Here is a 26,866-nt window from a genome sequence, read left to right on the forward strand (position 1 = left end):
GTGACCTCAGCCGCTCCTCGTACAGCTTCCCCTCTAAACTCTTCACCATCTTTGTGGCTCTCCTCTGGACACTCTCCAGTAGCTTCGTATCCTTTTTATACTGAGGGGCCCAGAACTGCACACAGTACTCAAGATGAGGCTGCACCAGTGCAGAGTAGAGCGGGACAATGACCTCCCTTGACCAGCTAACAATACAGTGCTTGATGCGCCCCAGGACACGGTTAGCCCTCCCGGCTGCCAAGGCACACTGTTGGCTCACATTCAACTTGCCATCGACCAGAACCCTCAGATCCCTCTCCGCGGGGCTGCTCTCCAGCCTCTCATTCCCCAGTCTGTATGCACATTCAGGGTTGCCATGTCCCAGGTGCAAAATCTGGCACCTGCCCTTGTTAAACTTCAAATGGTTGGTGATTGCCCAGCTCCCTGATTCTCTAATCACATATATACTTAAAGCAACAAGCTAAGCTGTACTTCCTTCTACTGTTCAACTCTGTCTAAACACACCTGCTTCAAAAAGTAAAACTTACTTTTAAAATTACCTTTTCTTTCAGAATTATTGAATATCTTGTCATTCCTTCATTGTGTGATATACCTACAAGATTAATGAACCGTCATGGTTCTTTTTTATGTCACCCATCACCTCCATTGTATTTTTGATGTATTATTTAAACACGGTACCTGAAAACCTGATCTTTTTTTCTAGATAAAATTCTTATTGTCCTCTTTTCTGTTAAAAAAATGCATTTGCAAGTCAAAGCTATTTCATCTTCATTCCTAACCAAGGAAATAGAACACTATTTTACTGTTAGTAAACTGGAAGGCAGCAACTATAATAAAGCAATGAGCTTGATGGACATGGATTATGAAAATTCCAAAACAAGAATGTATGCATGGTAAGGTATGAGAAATGATGGTAAGGAATCCAACCAGCTATCCAGAGCATAAATTAAAGTTCTGATTTATATATGTTGTTTGAATATTACATTATTATATCACAACCTCCAGTTGCAATCAAGATTACTCCCAGCTCCGATGAGACTGCAATAAATCTGAAGAGACACTTTCAAGAAAGAAATACATAAAACCAGAAAAATATTATTATTTTTAAGTCAATAATACAAACCCTCTTCTGCATACATGAGAAAATTGAAGTGGGGAAAAATTCTAGAATTAGGGAAAGGTACAATTGAAATCAATAGGTACTACACAGATAAAAAGAGAAAAATGGCAACAAACCTTGAATTAAGTAATAGCACAGGGGGCAAGTTCTCCAGAATGTTGCTTGTAGGTGACTAATTTTAATTTCAGCTTTGTAAATTACCTGAATTCTTCTGTGGTTCTGGATGGACATACAGTTATTTTTAAAAATAATGATTTATTTAATATTATTGTAAAATTGTTGCAAACTTAATTACAGGTGAGTTATGAGTGGCAGCATTACAATACTCATTAATATAATGTAGAAATTCAGAACCAGATATTTTATACCTCCTTTTAATAAGTTCACAAATTTCCAGCAGTGACCCCCTGAAGGCACATACGTTCAAGTTATGAACTTACTTTCAACAGCATTTATCTGTAAAGAGAATATTTTTTTCTTCTCCCAGTGTACCCAACGCATCATTTTAGCTGTTCTCATAAAAGAGTCTGGGATCATCTTTAGCAGAAATGCGAAGGCAGAGACAGTAGTATATGCAGCAGATGGAAGACTTATGCTCTTGTAAACCACACCTGGTATCTCTGTTAGAGGTATCGTTTCAGAAAAGTCTTGGAGGTTTTACCATTTTTGTGCATAGTAAACCGGGTGAAAAAATGATTTTTTTCTTATTACTCTGAAGTTTTATGTGAAATACAAAAAAATGGTTGCTTAAATACTGCTATACTATAGATTTTTAAATGGGTTAGCTGATAAGTATTATTTTCTCTTTCTATTTTTCTTGCCTTATACTGCTAAACATAAAGCACAATTTATTTTGCTTTATGTAAGGCTCACAGTGCTTAATTACGTATTTATTAGTAAAAAACACATCAATATTATGTTCACTTGGATCATTCTGTTTCTAATTAGTCTTTTTTCCTCATCCCTTTTCTTTCCCGTATACTTTATCATCTTATATGGAGGTGGAATTCAAATTCACACACATTAGGCAGGATTTAGTTTAGCTGCCTACACACAGAATACTAGTGTCATTTTCAGTGTTGGGTGTTTTTTTATCTGACCTTCAGTTTCAGAACTATACAGATCTCCTTAAAGCATTGTGGCCTAAGTACCATACCTGTGAGATGGCTTGTATACCCTAGGGCACATAAAATTGCAGTAGGTGCCTACATTTAAGTCAACTGATTAAATTTATGGTCAATACAGTCACTGAGACTCGAACAATTCACTTAAATGTGTTCATCTCATGCCATTTGTGAATCCTCCAGCTGCCATTCCAGGAAGATATAGGTCTGCTTTATGCACCATCTGTCACTTCTGTGTGGATGTCTTGGATATCCTAGCATATCTCAAATGGCACCAGGAGTCTATATTTAGGCAATTGAATTAAGCCTATAGAGGCTAGAAAGCTGTTGAGCTGACTACATTTATGCGTCTTCTAAAGGCTGAACTGAATAACTCCTTAGATTTCCTCAGCTCCACTTTAATAGACACTTGATTCATTTTTTCCAAAATAGGCACACAATCCATTTGAAATGCTTTGTCATGTCCTGTTAGACCCCAAGTGCCAGTACAGCACTACACAGGTCTCCCATGCAGGTCTTTTGTTTTATCTGCTAGCTCCACACAGACACCTTTGATATCATTAAAGATCCCATCTAACACTAAACACCTGTACGTGGCAAGTGAATGAAGTTCCAGGTCCTCACAGACTATAATGACAGCATAGACAGCTCACATGTCAACACATGCATGTGAATTACTTTACTATAGTTGCTCACTTCAGGTGCTTACACATGTGTCTGCGTGGCACAGGGGACTCATTCTGGTCCACTTTTATTGGTGCCAAAGGGTACATACTTTTCTGAAGGTCTTGTGTCATCACTGTTAGCCCAATGGGATATCTCGATTACTCCAGGATGTCTCAAATACCAGTAGATATCTATATTTAGGCAAAAAAAACCCAGTCCCATCTGATTACACAGATGATACCAAACTGAGGAGATCTGTTAATATCCTAGAAACTAAGGCTGCTAATCAAATGGACCTCCAAAGGTTGAAGATACAGTGAACAGAAACCTTATGAAGTTCAAAAAAGACAAATGCAAAGTCCTGTAAGTGGGATGGAATAACTTGATGAAACAATACAAACTGGGCACCATCTCACTAGAAAGCAACTTTACACATCCTGCTGGCCAGTAAGTTGAACATGAGGAAAAGTGTGCTGTTGTAGCAAAGACGACCAACAACGAACCGGCACGTATTAGTAAGAGTCTAGCCAGCAAGTCAACAGAAGTGACTATTTTTCTCTATTTGGCACTTGTGAGAGTGCATCTAGAGTAATGAATCCAACGGAGAGACACCATGACAATTAGGGGCCTGAAGCACAGAGTATAGAAAAGAAGGCTGGGGGTGATCCAAGTGGTGTCTTCAGTTGCTTGAAAAGTATTTATGAGGAAAACAGAATCAGTCTTCAGAGTTGTACAGCAAAAGGACAAGAATCAGTGGACAAAGTTTCAATAAATTAGATATTAGGAAAAGGTTTTTCATAACAAGAGCAGTCAAAGTCTGGAACAGGTTGCCCAGAATTGCTGAGGAATGTCCATTCTTGGAGATACCCAAAACTCAACTGGACAAGATCCTGATGCACATGCTCTAACTTCAAAGTCAAATCTAGCTAAGAAGGAATTGAAATAAGATGACCCTCACAAGCCCCTCACAACTGAAATTATTAAATTATTCTATAATTCTTGAATCCCATGGTGTAAACCTAATCCTGCAAAGGAATTTTCAAAGTGTGAACCGTCATTCCTTTACATGATGCTGGTGGAAGAAAATTGATCAAATTCACCTTTCCCTTCTTATAGGTAGCTTAGAAACAGGTAAGACAGTCATCACAGCTTATTTGCAGAGAGGACATCCCACCTCAAAACCAATGTATTGTTCATGAGAAAGCATGAAAGGAGGATGAGAGGACTGGGTTTTGTCCTTTTTTTTTTTCTTTTTTCTTTTCGAAAGGCATTTAAATAATAATGCAATCATCAGGCACAGTCAACATGGGTTCATGAAGGGAACATCCTGTTTCATTTGATACCCTTCTTTGATAAGGTCACTCGCCTAGTGGATGAAGGAAAGGCGGTGGATGTAGTTTTTCTGGACTTTAGTAAGGCTTTTGGTACTGTCCCTCACAGCATCCTTCTGCACAAGTTGTCCAACTGTGGGATGAGCAGGTTTACAGTGTGCTGTGTGAAGAACTGGCTGAAGGTCAGAGCTCAAAGGGTTGTCGCGAATGGGGATACATCTGGCTGGAGACTGGTCACCAGCGGTGTTCCTCAGGGTTCAGTTCTAAGGCCAGTTCTGTTCAATATATTTATCAATGACCTTGGTGCAGGAGTTGAATGCACCATGAGCAAGTTTGCTGATGATACCAAACTGGGAGGTGCTGTTGACTCTCTGGAGGGACAAGATGCCTTGCAGAGGGATCCAGATAGGCTGGAACAATGGGCAATGTTTAATGGGAAGAAATTTAACAAGTCGAAATGCCAGATTCTGCACCAAGGACAGAGTAACACCGGGCACAAGTATAAATTGGGAGACGAGTGGCTGGAGAGCAGCCCTGCAGAAAGAGATCTAGGGGTGCTGGTTGACAGCAGGCTCAGTATGAGTCAGCAGTGTGCCCTGGCAGCCAAGAGGGCAAACCACATCCTGGGGTACATCAAACACAGTATAACCAGCCGGTCAAAAGAGGTGATTATCCCGCTGTATTCAGCATTAGTGCAGCCTCACCTTGAATGCTATGAGCAGTTCTGGGCCCCACAATTTAAGAAGGATGTTAAGATCCTTGAATGCATCCAGAGGAGGGCAACAAAGCTGGTGAAAGGGCTGGAAGGAATGTCCGATGAGGAGCAGCTAAGGACTTAGGGTTTGTCTAGTTTGGAGAAAAGGAGGCTGAGGGGTGACCTCATTGCTTTCTACAGCTTCCTGAGGAGGGGAAGAAGAGAGGGAAGTGCTGATCTCTTCTCCCTGGTATCCAGTGATAGGATGCATGGGAATGGTTCAAAGCTGTGCCAAGGGAGGATTAGACTTGACATTAGGAAGCATTTATTTACTGAGAGGGTGGTGAAACACTGGAACAGGCTTCCTAGAGAGGTGGTCAATGCTCCATGCCTGTCAGTGTTAAAGAGGCATTTGGACAATGTTCTTAACAACATGCTTTAACTTTTTGTCAGCCCTGAATTGGTCAGGCAGTTGGACTATATGATCATTTTAGGTCCCTTCAAACTGAAATAGTCTATTCTATTCTATTCTATTCTATTCTATTCTATTCTATTCTATTCTATTCTATTCTATTCTATTTTGTTCCCTTCCGTTCCGTTCCGTTCTGTTCTATTCTTTCCTTAGCTCAGCAATCCTGTATCGTGATTAGATGTATTAGAAAAGCTGCACTCATATGTTTCTGTAAGGTGCAATGAATATTTTTATTGCAATATAAGAAGAAGAGAATTCCGCTGAATTTTGGTGCCTATCACTAGATGACACATATTTTTGAGATTTCATTAAACCATTGAGTTATTGGCTTTCTACTTTTTTGTATTAGCTTCATAAGTCTCTGTAAATTGGGCTTAACTCCAATTAGTACCATTGACAGATAGGAGCATATTCTAGCAGTATTTGACTCAGTTGTGCCTGCATGACTTTGTAGTCCTCTCAGTCACAGTAGCAGTACCCACCCATGATTATGGTAGCTAGATTTCCTAAAGATAAGTCTTTTGTAAGTGTAAAGTTTTATCATCCTCACAAAGTTCAAGATGTTCATTACAAGAAGGAATATAAGTAAACTGTATATTGTTTGTTACTCAAAGCAGGAATAAGTGATCTAGGAGGAAGGATGTTAGATTCTTCTGCACTGTACAAATTTTATAGTACAGGACCCTAAGAGGAAAAACAACTGTGCTTTTTGGCTGAGTTACTGGAAACAAATGCTGGAGGGCATCTGAGATGACTCAGTCTAAGCTTTTCCTCTGTAAGATGTTGTGAGACCAATAGGATGTTTAAAAAAAAAAAATGTAGTTTCTTGATATTGTGGAGCTGCAGCCAATATTCTTCAGAGACACAGGGTAGTGCGACATCAAGATGGGTGCATATAGCAATGCTTTATGATCTGACTCAGAGTTTTTACCAGGACTAAAACAGTAGGCATCAACCCATACAGTTAAAACTAATCTTGGGTGGGATTTTTGAATCCCTGTTCCATTTTGAGCTATGGTAGACATTGAGGTTTTTAACCTGAAGTTCTCATAATTTAAATTAGAAGAAAACACTGGTTAGGTATTGACCTTACTGACTCTGAAATTTACTTTCCTATTTGAAGTACTAGAGCCTGAATACCTTAATATTCACATTTGCTGTAACCATGTCATTAGAATTTGATGTTTGATCTGTGGAGCAAGTAATTATTAGGGCAGGAAGAGTAGTGAAGTAAGTGATATTGAGTATTTTATTATGAGTAGTAACATTAGCTAACAGTGCTCAAAGCATGAACATAGCTTAGAAGAATAAGAAATAGCTTTAAGTACAATTGCTCACATTTATGAGTTCACACTTCACTGTCTAGGCATATTCTCTAATACTTCCTCAGAATATGATATTTCAACACAAATTCCAGACAGTAAACTCATCAATGGAATATTTATATACAACAAATAAGGAAGCATGCATTTTTGCAAAACCAAACCATTTCTTTATTCAGGATTCTCTGAAGTATTTGTTCAATTTTTGTTTATTTTCCTTAACAGTGAAAATACCATGTGTATAGTCTACTGGTTCTTTTCATTTGGCGCATTTTTTCTGAACTTTATGGTCAGTCATGGCCCACCTTCTAGTACCACAAAATCTTTTTGAGACCTGTCATGGTTTAACCCCAGCTGGCAACAAAGCACCACACAGCTGTTTGCTCACTCCCCCTGGGTGGGATGGGGGAGACAATCGGAAGGGTAAAAGTGAGAAAACTCGTGGGCTAAGATAAAGACATTTAAATAGGTAAAGCAAAAGCCAGGCACACAAGCAAAGCAAAACATGGAATTAAATCACTAATTCCCATTGGAAGGCAGGTGTTCAGCCATCTCCGGGAAAGCAGGGCTCCATCGTGTGTAGCAGCTACTTGGGAAGACAAACACCATAACCCTGAACGTCCCCCCCTTCCTTCTTCTTCCCCCAGCTTTATATGCTGAGTATGATGTCACACGGTGTGGAATATCCCTTTGGTCAGTTGGGGTCAGCTGTCCCAGCTGTGGCCCCTTCCAGCTTCATGTGCACTTCTAGCCTACACGCTGGTGGGGTGGTGTGAGGCGAAAAAGGCCTTGACTCTGTGTAAGCACTGCTCAGCAGTAGCTAAAACATCCCTGTATTATGAACACTGTTTTCAGCACAAATCCAAAACATAACCCCATACTAGCTACTATGAAGAAAATTAACTCTACCCCAGCCAAAACCAGCACAGACCTGATAGTTTTTTTAAAAACTGTTAAACATAACAGCTACAGAGGTTCTTTAATTAATTTTCTCACTTTCATAAATACCTGAGAAAGACTCCTTATTTTCTGAATGGATTTGGGGTTTAACTGGAGCCTACATACTGCATACTGCCCTATCATATCTAAAATCATCTTCTGTTCCATACAGATTTAGACAACTTTCTATGATTTGTAAATATAAATGGTATGATTCAGTATAAACGATTCAGTTTCCCAAATCTTTTGGAGATACACAGAAGATATGTAAAGGAAATGCCATGTCCTTAAGGCAGTTGCCACAAGGACATGAGATGAGTCATAGACATGATGAAATTCAGTTCTGAATTTCAGATATCTGAACACAGGCATATATAGGTATCTGAGATGTCCTATCATATCATGTTCTATCACAACTTTCTCTCCTGTCCAGTTATGCGACACCATTCAAAGTGTGCCACTTTTTACCATTAAACTGCTGTGCAGCTTTACCATGGATCTAATCTATCCAATCTTTATGTTCCCAGTCATTCTAAAAGAAGTGTGAAGGTTTTTAGAAATTAGTGGAAAAAGGTGATATGCCTTTGATGGTTCCCAGAAAGAGGTACTGTCTTTCTAAATTTAGTTTAAGTGAATGGGATTTTTCCTCTCTAATCACATTTTTTCTTTATTGAATGCACATTCATTGCATGACACATTCACATTCACAAAGCTTCTAAAATTCTAAAAAACAGTCCCAAGGGGGCTCACATGGGGTCCTGGTCCATGGGCAGGATGGGGGGAGACGCAGCGGGGCTTGGACGGGGCAGTGAAGCCTGTGAGTGCCCTCAGGCCCTGGCAAGTGGAGCCCAATCTATGTTAATCTTCAGCAAACTGAATACAAAAAGAATAATACATCAGGGTGGTGTCCATTTCAAATCTATCATGCCTGTTTGGAAAGAAGTCATAAAGGAAGGGATCTTCTTGGGAAAAAGAAAAGTTTTAAAAAGATTTAAACAAAGACAGGTGTTTCGCATATGAGGAAGTTATTCCTAATAGAATGAGAGAAGAAAAGTTATCAAATAGCTAGATGCTTCCTTTGAGATATTTTTCCCACAGCTTCACTCAGGGAATGAAACCTGTAACTCATGCATATGAAGGATTCCCTAAATCCATCTACCAGCTAATTTGATTTTTACACATGTACTGAATTTGCAGCTTTACTCCCGTTCTTTGGAGTATTTCGTTTACCACGTCATTTCTCAAGAAATGCCCAAAATGGCACAATGAATGTCAATGTCACAGTGAATGTCAATGGCACAATGAAGCCAGTGTACCTGGCTGTATCCAGAAGTCAAAAATCTCTTTTTTTTTTTTCTTCTTTTCCTACAGTCAACGTTTATGTCCTGTATCTCCGACCCAGTTTTATTCATTGATTAGTACAAGGTTACTTGCAAAAGTGAAGTTCTTTAGAGCAACATGAAACATAATCCCAACACATTTTAAATGTATACCATTTCATTTGAAGAACAAAAAGAAACATTAAAAAAATATAACTGCCAATACCATTATATACTTCTGTTTCTCATTTTTTTAAACTTATGAAAGAATGATCTTACAGAGACGTACATTAAATTTGGAATATGCAACTGCATACAAAAAAATGTTTTCAGTGAGTTTAATTTTGCTGCTTTAAAAATAGCAGTTTGGGGGTTTTATTATTAAAATATCTCAGAAATATTAAAGAAATACTGAAAATTTAAAAAAACAGCTACAGGTTTCAGAAATCTTTGGGGGCAGCACTTTCTAAATTTTTTTTGCTTCCATTTTAGTAGTGTATTTGTGCATATGAAGCTAAATGACTAAAACTAAATGAGACATGCATTTGACACTTATTTGAGGAGAGTATCAGCCTTCTGATGCTGAGAAGCTGCCAGGAATAAAGGAGGGCCTATGTTTATTAATCATACTTCTGACAACTAAAGAATGAAAATACTTCTTGAAAATACCACAGCTATTTTAGGTAACACTAATCGTCCATCATCTGGTAAAGCAGGCATTCACCGACAGCCAATGATCCTGCCTCACATCTTCCCAACACTGTTGTCCTGGAAGAAGGAAAAGAACCAATGTGGACTTTGTCTGGTGTGCAGTCTGCCAGAAGATTGATATAACTCTTGCTTAATATTAGGATTTTCATAGAACACAAAAGACTGAAACACTGACAATCCCAATTGTTCTCTTTCCAAAGTCACAGAAGATCAATTTTAAGAGAGAGGAAAAGAAAACATAAATGTTAAGATTAGGATGTAAATCTTTTGGGAACACAGTATTTCATTGAAGAAATATATAAGCCCAAATTAACCCATTTAGCTGTTGCCCATACTGATCAGAGAGACAAGCCTACTCAGGAAAAGAAAAACACTGGGCAAGCAGTGGGGTTTTTGTTGGGTTTTTTTTTGGGGGGGAGGGAGGGTGTTTGGGATTTTATTGTTTGTTGTTTTTATTGGGGTTTGTTGTTTTGTTGTGTTTTTTTTTTTTTTTTTTTAATAGCAAAGAGAATGATAGATATTATTGTGCGGGTTTTTATAGAAGTCCTGCCTGTTTCTTTCACTGTACAGTGTATGTGTGTATGGATTAGAGTCCAGTCAACTATGCCTTTTATTAAAATGCTAAGCTGGCCAGGGCACAAGCCCAACCTATTCAATTCTTAGCTTAGCTTTGGTCCAGGACAAGCAGTGCTTTCTTGTAAAAAACCCAGGTGTTCCTGAGACTTAGCACTATTGCTAATATATTTGTTCTTATCTATTTCAAGAGTCACCCTTTTTTGCAGAGGAAGAGATTATAGTTGTATGGATGAAATTATTTCCATGTTATTTGGCCTCAGGGCCAAAGAACCATGCCGTTCTTATTTTGCTAGGATAGATGTAGGTCTCATCCCTCCAAAGCCATAAGACACCAAATTTGTTTGCAGCCTGTTTCTATTCTAATGCTTAATCTTTTGCAGAAAGATTTCTGTCAGCACATCAGTAGGATGTGTTTTGCCTTCACTAGCCAGTTAGCAGAGAACTGATTCTTCTGGATAACTAATTCTAATAAAGAGAAACTTAAGAGCTGTAATTTTACCTTGTTTCATACATTGTATTATTGTATGCACTATTCCTATATACTAAGTGACTTGCAATTATGAATACAGTGCTGCAGCTTCTTCCACAAATAAAAGTCTGTCTCAGAAAAATAATAAAAAAATGGCTTCTGAATAATATAACAAGTAATGATATATGGAGAATTTTCAGTTTAGGTAAGTGCTGAAAAGTACAAATGTGTAATAAGAGAGTCTTATCCAAAATATCTGCCTGCTGGGCCAAATTTTCTGTCTCTGTATAATGTAGCTCTGCAGTGAATCGCAGACAAAATGTATAATCAATGAGAATTCAATGTATATTGAATATGATACCAAACTGCTCAGTTTGGAATCATACGTACTGTTATCAACTGTGCCTTAAACTAAACTGTAGGCCTAAAATTAAATGTCAAGTTGTCCCCCTCACTGCATCTAGATTCATGGAGTCAGAAACACTTTCCAGCTTCTCTTTCTCTTTCCCCGCTCCCATTCCTCAATGGGAGGAGTCGTCCAGCACACTAGACTCCTCTGCACCCCATATATGTTTGGTTTTCTCAAGGTTGCTAGATATACTGAGGCTAAATGGTGATATGGCACCCAAAGATTGCCAGTCTAATCTAGATGATTAATATCCTGAGGCACCCTATGGCACAGCTCAGAAACTATGGACATGACCTGTGAATGCCTATGATTAGACAGAGCATCAGCTCTCTTCTGAGCTTTGCAGTTCTCTCTTTTTTCTGCCAGATTACAAGTACGAGAGGAATATTTCCTTAAGCAGCATCTGGACAGTTCTGATTCTTAACAAATTTATAGCTAACAGGAGTGTTTTACCTAAGTGGAATAAATTCTATCAATACATATTTGAGCTTTCAAAAGAGTTTGTATGAGATTTGTTTGCAAGGCATTCCTTTTTTGACAAAATCAACTCAAGGAGTCCACCAGTCTACTATGTTTATACTGCTTTCTACACAATTTATCACTAAAAATGAGTAACAGGAAGAATAAATTAATCATTATATGATTTAATTTGAATTTATCTTAACTACAGTAGAATTAATTCTCCTTTTTTTTGAACCATCTGCAGTTTGCAAAAATAAAATTTCTAAAATTTGTGGTGAACAAGTATCATGAAAAGTCTGCTGTTATGCTCAGATGGCATTTTCTAAGTACTTAAAAATAGTCTTTCCTTTTCTTAGCTTTATTTTTTTTTTCAATTCTTTGCCATACGGAGCCACACTAAATGTGCAGGTTACAATTTAGAATTTGATAGATACGATAGCTCATCTCAGCACCTATGGAATACCAGCAAGTTAAGTATCATATAAAAAAGAAAAATTTAAAGAAACAATCGTATCTGTATTTTCATGAAGGAAGCATTGTTTGATGACTGGCTAATAAAAGTCACTTTGTAATGTAGTCCAAACATATATGTGCATCTTTGAATAATCGTACAAAGCTAACTACAGGTGAAATACTCAACATCTTACTGGGCCCTTAAACAGTCTCATTATTGTAGTATGCCTTTCCCAGTTTGCATCTATATTATTATTAAACTAAAGTTATTTCAGAAGTATTTTTTTAATGATATATTCCTTTTAAATATTAATGTCTTATTCATATCCTTTAGCAATATCAGTACCTTCTAAAACAAGTAGAAGGAATCATCTTTTGTGATAAACTTTGCTTTGAACTTTTTCTAAGAGGGCCTCCTCTATTCTGCCTAAATAAAAAAGTTTTAATTTTATTCTGCAGAGCTTTTATAGCTTTCCCAATAAAGTATTTTCAGTTCCCTCCCTCCAGGATCAAATTAATTTGATCAGGCATAATTTAATTAGCAATATTTATTGTACATACAAAGCAAAATAAATGTGTACATCAATAAATAAGTACATCAAACCACTAATCATATGTTATGAACTGCACTAACAAAGAAGTTGTGTTATATATTTGGGCTTAAGCAGGGATATATTGTTTTGACTTTGAATGGCTCCTTTCCTTTATCCTTTATTTAGCAGTCATTACACACGGCCCTATTGCCAGTCCTTTTCTTTTGTATCCCTCCATTTCCATCATATGCACGCACCCCAGGGTTTTGTAGTGTATGTTTGTTTACGTTACAGCTGAAGCTTATCTCTAATAAGCTTCATTGAAAACCCGAAGTCTGACCTCCTTTAAAACTAAAGAAAAGCATAGATTCACACCTGAAAAAAAACACAGGCTTTAAATTTCCAAACAGTTTATAGAAAAAAGAAGTATGTTCTTAAAATTTTCCCATTCAGAGGCAAGAGAAAGGCAACCTGGAAGACTGAATTACATTGGCACAGACTAATAATGAATATTTTCTCTTCTCTTGTTGTTGAAGTTCAGCTATGAATTGTTAATACAAACACAAAAACTTTTATTAGTTTATCCTGAAACTGCATTGTTTGCATCAATAAGGCAAATGAACAATCAGTTGGGAACAGCTGATCACAAGTAAATATCTGGTGAAATATACAAATATTTCCATCTGTAGTGAAGAGTCTCTTTATATTTTTCTCTCCAGTATATGTATGTATGTGTGTCTTTATAAACGCACACAAATGTATGTGTGTCTGTGCACACAATATGTCTGTGTCTGTATATGTGCACGGGGGTGTGTGGGACACAAACAAAGCATCCTAGCAATTGAAGTGTTCCAGGTAATTTGTTTACTAGATGTTACTGTACCTTTTTTTTCTTTAATCTGATGTGTGTAGATTTACAGATGAAATCAAAGTGTTATTCTAGTCATACCAGCAAATGACAAGTGTACCTTTCCTTTTTGTGTAATTAATTCTTTATTAGGTGTTCATGGTACACATAAAAGAGAAATCAAACAATATTTTTCACAGTATTTCTCTGTGTGCAATCCTGTCGTATGAAAGAACTTAATGTCTAAGAAACTGCATAAAACACAGTCATATCCTGTCTTTTTCACCTCTCCTCACATTCTGGATATATCCATGAGTATTTTTTGTTTGCTTTTTCCAATTTCCAAATGATGTCATCAATTATTATCTTTAATACTACAACTTAGCCAGCTCGTTTCTATACTAATATTCTTGAAACAAGATGGCTACCTTATATCTTCTATTGAATTACTTTAATTCTATGTTACTCATATATTAGAGAACAACAATATAAAAAATATTATTTCATAGAACATTAAATGTCTTAACAACCTCTATAAAAAGAGAAAAAATAAACTCTCTCACTTAATTTCATTATGTCTTGTCCTTCAAGAAAAGTTCTTTTTGAAAATGTCTATCTGAAATTAGGTGGTTTTCAAAGGATTTTTACATCCTAAGATACATTAAAAAAAACCCTATCACTGAAAAACAAGAAAGAGGAAGTCAAGTTACAAAAAGACTACAACAATGTACATGATTTAAATTACTATGCCTAAACCAAAACATGCCCATCATCTTTTAAAAATATATGTCAAGGAGAAAAACCATTGTGGTGGTATTTCATTCATCATTGTAAGGGATCTTACTTTTGGCAGGCAATCTGAAACAAAATTCTTTCTTTCATGAAAGCAGAAATTCTTCTTAAATCAAAAAACAAATTGATCAGCTCTCTGAAGATCATTCATTCTCAAGGGCAAATAATTTTACTTTTTCTGGACTTTTTTTTGTCTCCAGAAATATTCTCCATATTGATTTTTTTTTTTTTTTCCCCCAAATGCTATCCCTGAAAATGTATTGGATTTGTCAGTTAGAATGTAGACTTTTAAACCATGCACAATTTAGCTTATAAAATGGTTTCGGACATTGTAGAGGTCTGAAAACTGAACTTCAAGTATATCCTTTGAATGTTTCTGTCAGGCAGAATAGATTGGGTCACACACACACAAATGCAGACTGTGGAAAGGGGCAAGAGCTGTGCTAAGAGAAGAGTAGTTTCAGCTACTGATTTTTACAGTAATTTATACTGCTCCCTGCCTGTAGGCAGCCTAATAACCCAATAAGAGATGAAGCATTTAAAGTAAAAAGCCAATGGACAAAACCCAGGCTACTCTATGTAATTCCCAGCATTCTTTCTTAAATCTAATACTGCTATAAGACATCAAATAACCAGCTCTACTGCCCTTAGAAAACAGTGTCAACTTACAAAATTTGAGAGGAGTGGTAACTGAGCTTCCTTATGCATTTCTAGTGTACCCAAAATCCCAGCATGAACTGAAAATGGAGGTCTAAATACCTACAAAAATATGGGCCATATTTTCTAGCTTTAGGAGGCAATACATTAAATCTAATTCCTGTTGATCTGCAGAAATCAAATGTTTCAGATATTTTATTTTAAAAAAAGTTCTATATTTTCAAATTAGTTGTTTAGTGCTCTAGCAGAAGATTATATAATAAACCAGATCCTATGCGACTTTTGTACTTTTAGGAATAAGAAATACAGAAAATAAAAGTAAAAATTGAATATTTTCTTGAATTTGATTACCCATTCTCAAAATAAATGAAATTAATAAATCTATGATGTAATACAAAATGTTTTATTTCAGGATGTTGATTAGCTCAAACTCTTTAAAAGTTTGAACTTCTCTTACACAGATAATTTTGATTTAACTGAGTTAAGGAGTGATTACACAAGCAGATCGCAGCGGAGATCTGAGGGTGGGGTAATGTCTGGTGGGTGGAGAGTAGGAGATGAGCAGGTGCTCTTGAAACACGAGACAGCCTTAGCTGTCACCACTGTTTGTGCTGAACAAAACTGAATTTTTTGCACTTAATATTGTATAGAATGAAGAACAGAAGAAAGGATAGGATGTGAAGGAGAGCAGGAGGACAGTCTCAAGTACACATTTAAGCAGTTGATCTTAGACAATGAGGAGCAACATACAGTGGGGTTTGTTTTAAATTCATGTCAATGAAATGTACCAGAGAAAGCAAGTAACTTGCCAAATACTGACAAACATTTCACTTGGTAGTTATTCAGTATAACACTGAGACTTTTGCATAAATAACTGAAGTTGGGAGAGCATGTTGATCATCTGTAATTTCCTTAATCTTTATCAAATACCAACCAACACTGATGTATCAGGTCAGGGACAGGGAGGACAGAGGTAAGGTGAGGGCAGGCAATCCAAATTTAAGGTACCAGTACTTGTGTTCCAATGAAATACCCTTTTGTCTTTCATTTCAACATGGTAAGGATGATGTTTCCATGCCAAACTGTCTTCATATCAACACTTCATTTTTTGAACGTATTTTTCACTCATTTCTTCACCAGTGCAAACAGAGGTCCCTATGACTGACTTGCCTTAAGTTAGAAATTAAAATGTAAACCTCTGAAATATCAATAAACCTGACATAAAACCTTTTTGGTTGTCTAGGATAGAAGTTAAAAAGATTGTGGCCTCAGGGCAATATACTGTGCCTAAAGGCTCACGGAGCCTCTGTCACACATTGAATTTGTATATTATTACACTGTGTCTATTGACATAATGCCCTTGGGATTTTCATAGGCCTTTGAACATGATCTCTAAGATTGCTCACATTTTAGCTAGTGCACATTAATATACTACTGCTATAATACTTATGGGTAGGCAAAAAACAAGTCTTTTCTTCCATTGGCTAGTAAGAGTGTCAAATTACCAGCCTAAACCAAGTGAAAGGGAATGCTAATTAAAAGGGCAGGATGTGTTCCAGTTGTTCTAATCAAAGAGAACTTAATCCCTTCATAAGCTGGCTGGCTTTGTTGGAGGAAATTCTCAACAACCTTGTTATTTTTGATAACTGTAAGCCACTGACTCATGGCCCCTTGACAGCTAGCTGAGCATGTAATAACATTTCTCTGTATTTGGGGACTGGCTTAGCTGGCTTTATAATAGATTATTGTGGATGTTGAAGTGAAATGTTAGTCTTTCTTTAAAGCTCTGTATTCCCTGGTAATTAAGGTTATAGAAAGGGCACTGAGCACAATGCAGCTTCAAGGTCGACAAACATGGATACAAAAGTCTCTGGTTTGTGTAAATAAGGTATTAACCATAGATTTACTCTGCGGTGCTAATAACTGAAAGATGGTTCTTCTATTACTAGTACATGGCAAATTCACTGAACAATATTTTTAAGTGCAAACAACTGCCTTTCACTTCAATCAGAAGACCCGATAAATTGTAAGTACTTTTATAAGAAGACAGAAAGGGTGGAAATATATTGAAAGAAAAAAGGAAAAAAAAAAAGAAAAAAATGACAAAATTCTCAGGTAGGCAGAACACTACTGGACAGAGCACAATCAAATGACATTGCACAACTACATCTGCAGAAGTGGAGGTTACTTGGTGTAATAAGAACCTTAGTGAAATCTCAGCTTTTGGCATAGCAAGTCTAGAGAGACTGTGAAAACTAGGATTTCATTTTAACTTGCAGGGCAGTGATGCTTATTTGTAGTTTATGTTTTCCAACCTGTGTATTCCACTGTAAATGTAAAAGCTTGAAGAAAGGAGTCTCCTGTACTTGAAGTATTAAATTCCTAACAGATAAGAGAGTAGGACAACAAGAACTACATAGCCTGAGAATGCAAAACCCTTTATAAAAATAGGTTAAAAAAAAACAAAAATAAAAAAAAAAAAAAAGGAGTCTCTGGCATTTTGGTGAAAAATGATGGGGAGATAAAAAAGGTAAAATGATATCTAAAGGCAGCCATTAGGAATGACCAGTGTAAAGGCACTCTGAGATGTCTGCGTGCACCTGCATTTATTAGAAGAATACAGCTTTGTTTTTGACACAGCCAGCACCTTACTGCTTTGTGCCCTCATCAGGAAACTGGTGCTACCTTTCAGGTCTGCTAATTCATTGTCTGTTTGACAGTACTCTAAGAGAAATGTGTGAAATTACTTAAAAGAAAACAGCTCCAAACATACACATGCCAATACATCATATAGGCATAATGTGAAATGCAATGGGCATAAGCTAAACCAAGAGACGATCAGATTTGCTAGAAGGCAAAACTTTTTCATGATAAGGAAAGCAGTCAACCAGTGGAGTAGTATGTACAGAGAGACTGTGAGGGTTTTCAAGGCCCAGCTGCATAAAGACCTGAGGAAGCTGATCTGCCCCACAGCTGACTCTGCTTTGCTATGTTGGCCCAGAATCCTACTGAGGTCCCACCCAGTAGGTGGTAAATATTTAAATATTTACTCATAGTGGAACTGATTCTATAAGAATGTAAGCAATTTTTAAACCTTTGATCATTGCTACAAACACTACCTAAGTATGAAGTTTTTAACAAGGCAGGTTAACTCAAGCAAAATTCAGACAAAGCACTTCATTCCTGTTTCTTCTGTTTGAGTTTAAAGAGATGGAAGGAAAAATGAACATGAAAAAGAAATATACAAGCCTTTACAGATAAAGGACTACTTTGTCAGAAAACTACTTAAATCTTAGCTATTTGGCAAATGAAGATGAAAATTACATGTCTGGCAGATATATAAAGTCATATCTGTAGACTGAAAATTTAATTATGATGTTCATAAAGAAGACAAATAATCATGAATGTAACTTAAAAAAACACAATCCCCCAATATCATGTAATCATCCAAAGTATTGTTATCATGAAAACATATACATACATAGTGATGACAATACATCATGTATTTACGCTTAGTTATTAAGAATAATCACCTTCTCCAAACAGAAAAAAACGCTGTCTTTTTCATGAAGTGTGCATATAAGACCTGATTCTGCTTTAAATGACTTCAGTCAAACAAATTAAGTTGTACAAAGACAATAGTATAGATGTAGTTGCTCTGAGAATTGCTATGAGAACTCAAACTGGTAAGTACATAAAAAGTGAGCAACTCTTTCGGAACACTCTAAAAGGAAAAGGCACAGCTGCATGTTGTGAAGGGCTCAGTCTTCCTGGTAGGCTTGTTCTTAAAAGGCCTGTTGGAATGAGTTCTTCAGGGGACATAGAGTCCACCTGATTTAAAAATCCTCTCTGAGACTGGAAGCTAGGCAAGCAAACTGTTCTGCTGGGGGCAAATTTTTGGCAAAGAGTTATAGGAGTAGGATACAGTAGAAGATTCAACCACCTGAATTTCCGTGTCTCCATATGTGCTGACAAATGCACTTATGCATATGTCCTATTTCCCGTTCACTGCTTGCCCTACCCTGAGCTCCAGAGCACTCTTCTCTTTCCTGTGGAGTGTTTCAGCTGATTCAAAGCCCTGCAACCAGGTAAAGACAAACAGTTTGCTGCTTTCTCCACTGATCATCATCATAAATATTCTAATAAAACATTAAGCACACAGATACTTAAGTGGTAACCTATGAAAATTTGTCATATATATACAGTACAGTATAAAGTAAGATAGATAGTTATCTTCATCCATCAATTTTCATGCATCAAGAATTTTCCATTGCTTAGAATAAAGCAACACCTTTTGAAGGGAGAACAAGTCAGCAGAATGTGTTTTTCTACATCAGTTGAAGTTACTATACATTCCCAATTATTCATCCATTGTATAGCTCTAATTATAGTTGTGCAATTCTAAGCTCTCTCAGTGTAGACTGCATTTCTGATTTTGCACTGAAATAAAAAAATCCCAGTCTGAATTGTTCACAGCAGCATATCAGTGCACCAGGCTTGTAGCAATTTGCAAATGCAATGTCAGGTAGGATCCCAAAACAGATATGGCTTCTATGATATCAAGAGCCAAGCCCTCAACAGCTATAAACTCGCATTTCATCACTGACTTTGTTAGAGGAAAATTTTACACTCTACACAATTTTTACACTAAGTGAGAATTTGGCTGGAATTCTGTGAAAACTATTAACACAGACTTTTATTTATGTAGCTGATTTTATATCTGTTTTGATATTATATTAGAAGTATAAGCATTAAATTAAATTTACTAATAAAATGAACACTTGCAAGATAATAGAATATTCACTCTAAGGAGTTAATGAAGAATTAAATGATTCACTTTGTACCTAATAGTTGTCTTCAGAATCTTCATAATTTGTATTTATGACCCAGGTATTCATTAGTCAGTTAATAATGATTTTTTTCCCCATGGGAAATTCATCAAGAAATAAAGAGACAAGCAAGGAAATACTAATGAAAAGTTTCAACAGATTTAAGTTTTCCTGAAGGCTAGGGCAGGATAATTATTAATTATTACTACCACTATAGCCTGTGTGAGTTTGCACAAAGATCAGAAAATCGGAAAAAGAGACTAGGAAGCAGAAAAGACTTTTTGGGGAGTTTTGCTTAGCCATTTTCTTAAAGTCTTATGAAAGCTGTCAGGCCTATACCTGTATCATTCCCTTTCCTCTCCCATTACTAGACTGAAGCCAAATGCCCACCTTCTGACCCAATTACTATTACTGAAGTTCATGATCTTATTTTCTCCAGAGTTATGGTTGCAATTTCTTGGACTTTTATCAAAGAGTGTAAAAATACAAAACATTTGGGATTTCTTTACAGTGGGATTTTACAGATGGCTCCAACACTTTTTCCTTTAACTACATGAAGTTAAGATGAAAAACATCTTGCAACATTTTCGTTGTGCATCAAGATGTGACACAGATGGGAATATAGAGATTACATAAATTTACTGTGTGAGGTAATATTAATAGAACCATATTTTACACCTTCTTGAACCAACTATATTCATATTGTCAGTTCCCAAGAGAAAAATAGTGTGGCATCAAGCATTAGCATGAAGAGTGCTACATTTCCCATGCATATTAAACTTGAACTATGGGCTTTGACACAGCAACTTGCTGATTACACACCAGTATGTCAGTCATGACAATCTGTTAGTTCAGCTGAACTAATTGGACAAGTTTAATATCATTGTATAAGCATATATATAAAAACATATTTGTAAATATTTATATGAGACTCAACTTTTACTAATTATTCTTTTTAAAGCAAATCACCCAAAGGGTTTTGACTCCTGAGAAATTAATAAGCAAAGGATGCATCATAGAAAACACCATTCCTGTAAAGTAAAACAACAAGGAGCCTCTGGCTTGAGCTCAACACCAAAGAGCTCACTTCCACTTCTCTGAGGGAGGCAGCCTCGGTCTCTCTCAAGAAATAGCATTTAACGCCACGTCTCAGCTGGCATTTCTCAGCTAAGTGCAGAGTCCAGCTGTAGAAACAAACCTCTTCCCTACCATTTCTGCATGGTAATAGAAAATAACGTACTTTCACAACCAAGAGAAGTGCTTGCTGCTTTCCAGGAAAGGAGGAAAGAAGTGCACTCTGTCAGTAGAGTTCCACATTCATCTAGGAAATAGCACTTGATAGCAATCGAGTATTCCAATTATTTTCTCAGATATGCTTGTCTTCCTGTTACTATAATACCCTCAGTACATGATAATGGTTCCTCTTTGACTCTGTATGTCCTAATGTTTCAAAGAACCATCTAGGATAGGAACCATCTAGGAACCATCAAGGAACCATCTAGGTCTAGCAGTTTGTCAGTGGCACAACATATGTGCAGTGTGCAATTTTTAAAAATTTAATAACTTGTTATTGGAAAGGAAAAATCTTCCCATATTGGTACATCTTTGTTTCAAATAACTTCTTTTCTTTTTTGAAGAGCATTTGGCTTAAAGTTTATACTTTATTTATTTATATATGTCATGGTTTAACGCCAGCTGACAAAAAAGCACCACACAGCTGCTCATTCACCCTCCCCTGCCAGAAGGAGAGAATCTGAAGAGCAAAAGTAAGAAAACTCGTAGGTTGAGATAAGAACAGTTTAATAATTGAAATAAAATATACTAATAATAATAGTAGTAGTAGTGAAAAGGAAAACAACAACAAGAAAAGAGGAAAAAAAAACAGGAAAAAACAAGCGATGCAACTGCTCACCACCTGATGACTGATGCTGAACCTGAGCAGCAGTCACTGCCCTCCAGCCAACTCCCCCCAGCTTATATACTGAGCATGATGTCATATGATATGGAATAGCCCTTTGGGCAGTTTGGATCAGCTGTCTTGGCTGTGCTCTCTCCCAGCTTCTTGTGCACCTGGCAGAGCAGGGGAAGCTGAAAAAGTTCTTGACTATTGTAAACAATACTTAGCAACAAGTAAAACATCAGTGTGTTATCAACATTATTCTCAACCTAAATCCAAAACACAGCACTATACCAGCTACTAGGAAGAAAATTAACTCTATCCCAGCCGAAACCAGGACATATATTACGGCTATGCCCGAGAGCCGATGAGGCTGATTTTCTGTAACATCAGAAACATCAGAAACTTCATCCATTTTCTGAGAGTGATGTTTCTCTGTTATCCTGCCAGCCAGCCAGCCCAAACTCTTCTTTTTTCTTCTCACCTTTTCTATTCTTTTCTTCTCCTTACCTATATCTTCCACATTCTCATACTTAAATTCTTTTAAATGCTAACCAATTCCATGGAATATTTCCCATCCTGGTACTTCCTTGTCTTTTAACTGTATAGGATACCCAGTGTAATAGCTTTAAAGAGACCTTTTTCCCCTTCTCTCTCAAAACTCTCTTTGACTTATCAGATATTAGGGGAAATTATTGCCAATTACTCTGTTGTGCAGTAGCAAAGCCTAGAGTAACTCCATTTTGTATGACAATCTGATCCAATAGGTGCATGCTAAATGCACCATTCTCAAAATGCTTCACAGATTGAACCCTTTAGGGAGTATAGACTTTTCTCCAGTTAATTTCTGGAAACCAACAGGGTTTAGGCATATGGCTGCTCAGAATGGGGTAGGTTTTGGCATGTGAAGAGGTACAATTCCAAGAATTTGTGTTTGCGGAACTTAGCCATGCCCTGAAATGTAGGTAGCAGTCATCTGCACATATATTTTGGGGGAAGAAAGGAGAAAATTTTGGACAATCTTTCTGAACTAAAAGTTTACTCTTACATCCCTCATTAAAAATAACATAACAATGAAAATTTAAGTATAATCCCTCCAAAAATCTGCATTGTGTAGCATTCAGAATTTATTTTTAAAAAGTACTGCAAGTCCTGCTAGAATCAGAAAACATTAGAAATATCATGCTATTAGAGTGAGAGCTTCCTTTTATATGATTTACAGAAAGATTTCTCAAACAAAATGTCTGTATATATACAGCACAAGAATAAAAAAATCTGTGAGCTTTTCTGGCACAACCTATAACTAATACAGCCTGCTAGCTGCAATCTCATTACAGTGAAAAAAGTGGGAAGCCTGACTTCCTTACAAAGTAGTATAAATGAAAGTGTAGTTATTAACATAAAACAGGAATGATACCCTTGAGTGAAGAAGGGGCAATCAGTAACAAAGGATAGTAATAATATAACAATCATGTTATCATCAAATGATGACTGCTTGATTGTGATGGATTAAACAATTGCAACATTTTATTACTTCATATCCCTTCTGCAGTAACATTACAGCAGCAATCATGTCATTTTTTTTCCTGTAAATTTGGCACCTGCTGACTTAAAGTCATTTATAGGATGTTGTTAAGTTGGTTTCTTAATGCAGGTGCTAAGTTACCGTTAACACACTTAATGACCACAAGGAATATGAAATTGGATCAATTAAAAGAGGGGGTTAGCCCTCCCACAGTTTCTAATCACGTGTGGACGACCACTAATGAATTGGAGCTCTCTTGGGTATCTATTCCGAAAATCAAATCTGCTAGACAGTTAATCAATTGAGATAGATATCAACTGAGCTTGTGCTCCACTGGATTCCACTGCATCACTGCTACTTAGAGAGAAAGAGGCCAAGTGAAAAAGGGGTGGAGGTGGAAAGTAAGTTGAAAGGGGATTATGCACAGTAATGTATAGTAAATCATTATGCTTAGTGTCATTCTTGAAATGCCGTGAATATTCTAATAGAAGGACTTTTTAGACTTTCTTTCTGCTGATATTTTCCATGTAAAAATAACAACGAAAGTCTACAAGCAAGCAAGACCTGTTCCATTGCTCCCAGATCTTGGACGCTAATACTGCCATGAAATAGCTGTGGGCTAAACATCTTTTCTGGTACAAACACAGTAAACATTCTTTTTTGCTTCCAAAATATCTACTACCCCATACTGCCAGATGTATGCAACTTTACTAATGCCAGGCCTACAACAATGATTTTTTTTATTATTTCCAGACTTAATTGTATGTCACAAAAAGAAGTATGTCCTGATTCAAGGAAAATAAGATGAAAACCACTTAAGCCCTATGAACCCCCAAGGCCCTCTGAGATGATTAAAAATATTTTAGTGCTCTATCTTTGACTGCCTCTAATAGTGAATGCTAATTAAAGCTGCCAAGTTGTGCTTTTAAGATTTGTTATTCATATACTATTTTATCCACTGGCCTGAAAATAAGTGTTTTACCAGTATGTTGCCTCTACAAAACCATACTTTTTTGAAAATAGGTATTTCAGCCATGTCACATGCACAGACAACTAGAAGGCAGTGGCTGCTAGTGCTGCATTTGTGGTCTATCTCAAATCTCACTGTATTATACCAGTTTCCACAAAGGACTATGGCTCCAGTCTCATTCCGTTTATTTTGCTATCAGTATACATGAAATACTAACCAAAAACTCTGAAAAAAAAAAAATGGTGGATTAACTGACTATGCAGAGGCAATATACCCAGATCATTCCACATGAAAAGCCTTCCAGTCTCTGTGGAGATTTGCCTCTGCAAATCCCTGTTCTTGGAAGATTGACTAGCACTGAAAACTACTTGGTGAAGGGAAGCTTGAGAGTACATAAATAAGCTATCCCAAAAAGAAGACATTACTTTGCTGCTTAGCCAAGAGAGTGCTACTCAGCAAAAAGTGGGAATACAGCTCCAGATGGCAGGTTTTCAAATTTCAAAGATAAAGATATTTCTCAAACATCTTGTAGGAGCTGCCTAGTATCTAACAGAATGGATCTTCAGACTTTCAGCACTGCTGGTTCTGCTTGATCAAGGATACAATGAATCTTTAATCATTTAAGTTATTAAATAACAAAATTGATACCCTTCTGACTCATCCCAGATTCCATAAATAACTGAAGTTCTTGAAGAACTTTCAGTCAATAAATGCAATGAATTCTTCCCTCATTACTGACGATAATGAAGAGGCAGCCATTGCTTTTCTGAGTTGTCTTTCTGGGAACAAGACAACACAGATGTAGAAGAGGTGTTACAACCATCAGTCATTGTATTTCTTAACTTTTGACAATCTGGAACTGAAGAATTAATTACTCTTATTTCTTCAATATCTGAGGTCAAATCATACATAACAATTATTGGAATTAGAAATTCATACCTACATTGTCAAAACTTGTTTACTGATATTTATGATATTGGAGGCAATGCATACATATCTAGTACCAAAACTTTAATTTTTTTAGTCATAAAGTTTACTCTGTGGCCAGATCACTAAAAGTATCCTCTTATCAGAATGTTTGTGTTTCTCACCTTGAATACATAGTTGTCGTGGTTTAACCCCAGCCAGCAACTAAGCACCATGCAGCCGCTCGCTCACTCCCCACCAGTGGGATGGGGGAGAGAATCAGAAGGGTAAAAGGGAGAAAACTCGTGGGTTGAGATAAGAACAGTTTAATAATTGAAGTAAAATAAATTAGAACAGTTAAATAGGCAAAGCAAAAAAACCGTGCACACAAACAAAGCAAAACAAGGAATTCATTCACTACTTCCCATCGGCAGGCAGGTGTCCAGCCATCTCCAGGAAAGCAGGGCTCCATCACGCGTAATGGTTACTTGGGAAGACAAACGCCATCATGCCCAGTGTCCCCCTCTTTCCTTCTTCTTCCCCCAGCTTATATACTGAGCATGACGTCATATGGTATGGAATAACCCTTGGGCCAGTCTGGGTCAGCTGTCCTGGCTGTGCCCCCTCCCAGCTTCTTGTGCACCCGGCAGAGCATGGGCAGTTGAAAAGTCCTTTACCACTGTGAGCGCCACTTAGCACCTATTCAGAGACAGCTTAGCACTACTTAGCAAGAACCAAAGCATCAGTGTATCATCGACATTGTTCTCATCCTAAACCCAAAACACAGCCCCCATACCGGCTACCAAGACGAAAATTAACTCTATCCCAGCTGAAACCAGGACAATAGTTTATGCCATTTCTGTTCAATAAATTATAAAGATAACAGCAGCAGGGTACTCTACTGATCTTTGTTACATGTATAGATAGTTGTCTGAAAAAGGGTATTTATATTCCCTTGGATAAGACAGTTGATACTCTCAGACTCTTGGCCATTGTGGGCTGTGAAGGAACATAGGTTTTGCTGTTCAAGTGTCACAATGAGTTCAATGGTTCTTTTCAACATATCTAGCTCACCTTACATCTTTGATGTGAGTGTACTTACCAAATATCAGCTAGCTAGATAGGCAACTTATCTCTCTAAGGTCAATGGGAAAGAGTGTATGCTATACTTGCATGGTACATTGTATATGCATTCATGCTCACATCTTTATTAGACAAAAAGAAAGGGAGGAATATAATTTTCAGAATAATTTTTCTTCTGTTTCCCAACCTCTGGTTTCCTAGGTGAGGATTAGCATTTGTTTGCTTTAAAAGTTTTTCATCTGACTTTTTTTATGGGAAGTCATTCTAATCACATTTTTCTTGTACTCTTTCTAGTATTCACTTAACCTAATTAGTGTTCACAGCTAATGCAATAGCCATCGGTGAACATGAGCTGAAATAACCTGCAGAACTTCCTGCAGCCCAGTCTTGTCAATGTCTGGTTAAATCTAGTCTGTGTGGCAAACACTACTGAAAGGTCATTGTTGCCCTTCATTTCAGTTTATCCATCCTTTCTAATCTCCTTCTCTGACAAGATCCTCATGAAATCATACCCAGATGCAGGATATGAGAGAGACACAGAGAGAAATAAGAAAAAATACTCCTTTTAAAGCAGAGTTATTGCGTGATGGGGAGGAGGGTCTCTGATAAGACCAATAAATAAATCTGCTGATGCCAATTCCTTTTTGCTCTCCTTACCTCCATTTAGAGAAGTGAGCAACGTACATAAACGAGATATTCTAAAAGTAGAAATGCTATCATCTCAAAATCTCCTTCCAGAATGTTTGAAAGTCACAGACAA

This window comes from Platalea leucorodia (genome assembly GCF_965183815.1).
Source record: "Platalea leucorodia genome assembly, chromosome: 2".
Lineage (NCBI taxonomy): Eukaryota > Metazoa > Chordata > Aves > Pelecaniformes > Threskiornithidae > Platalea > Platalea leucorodia.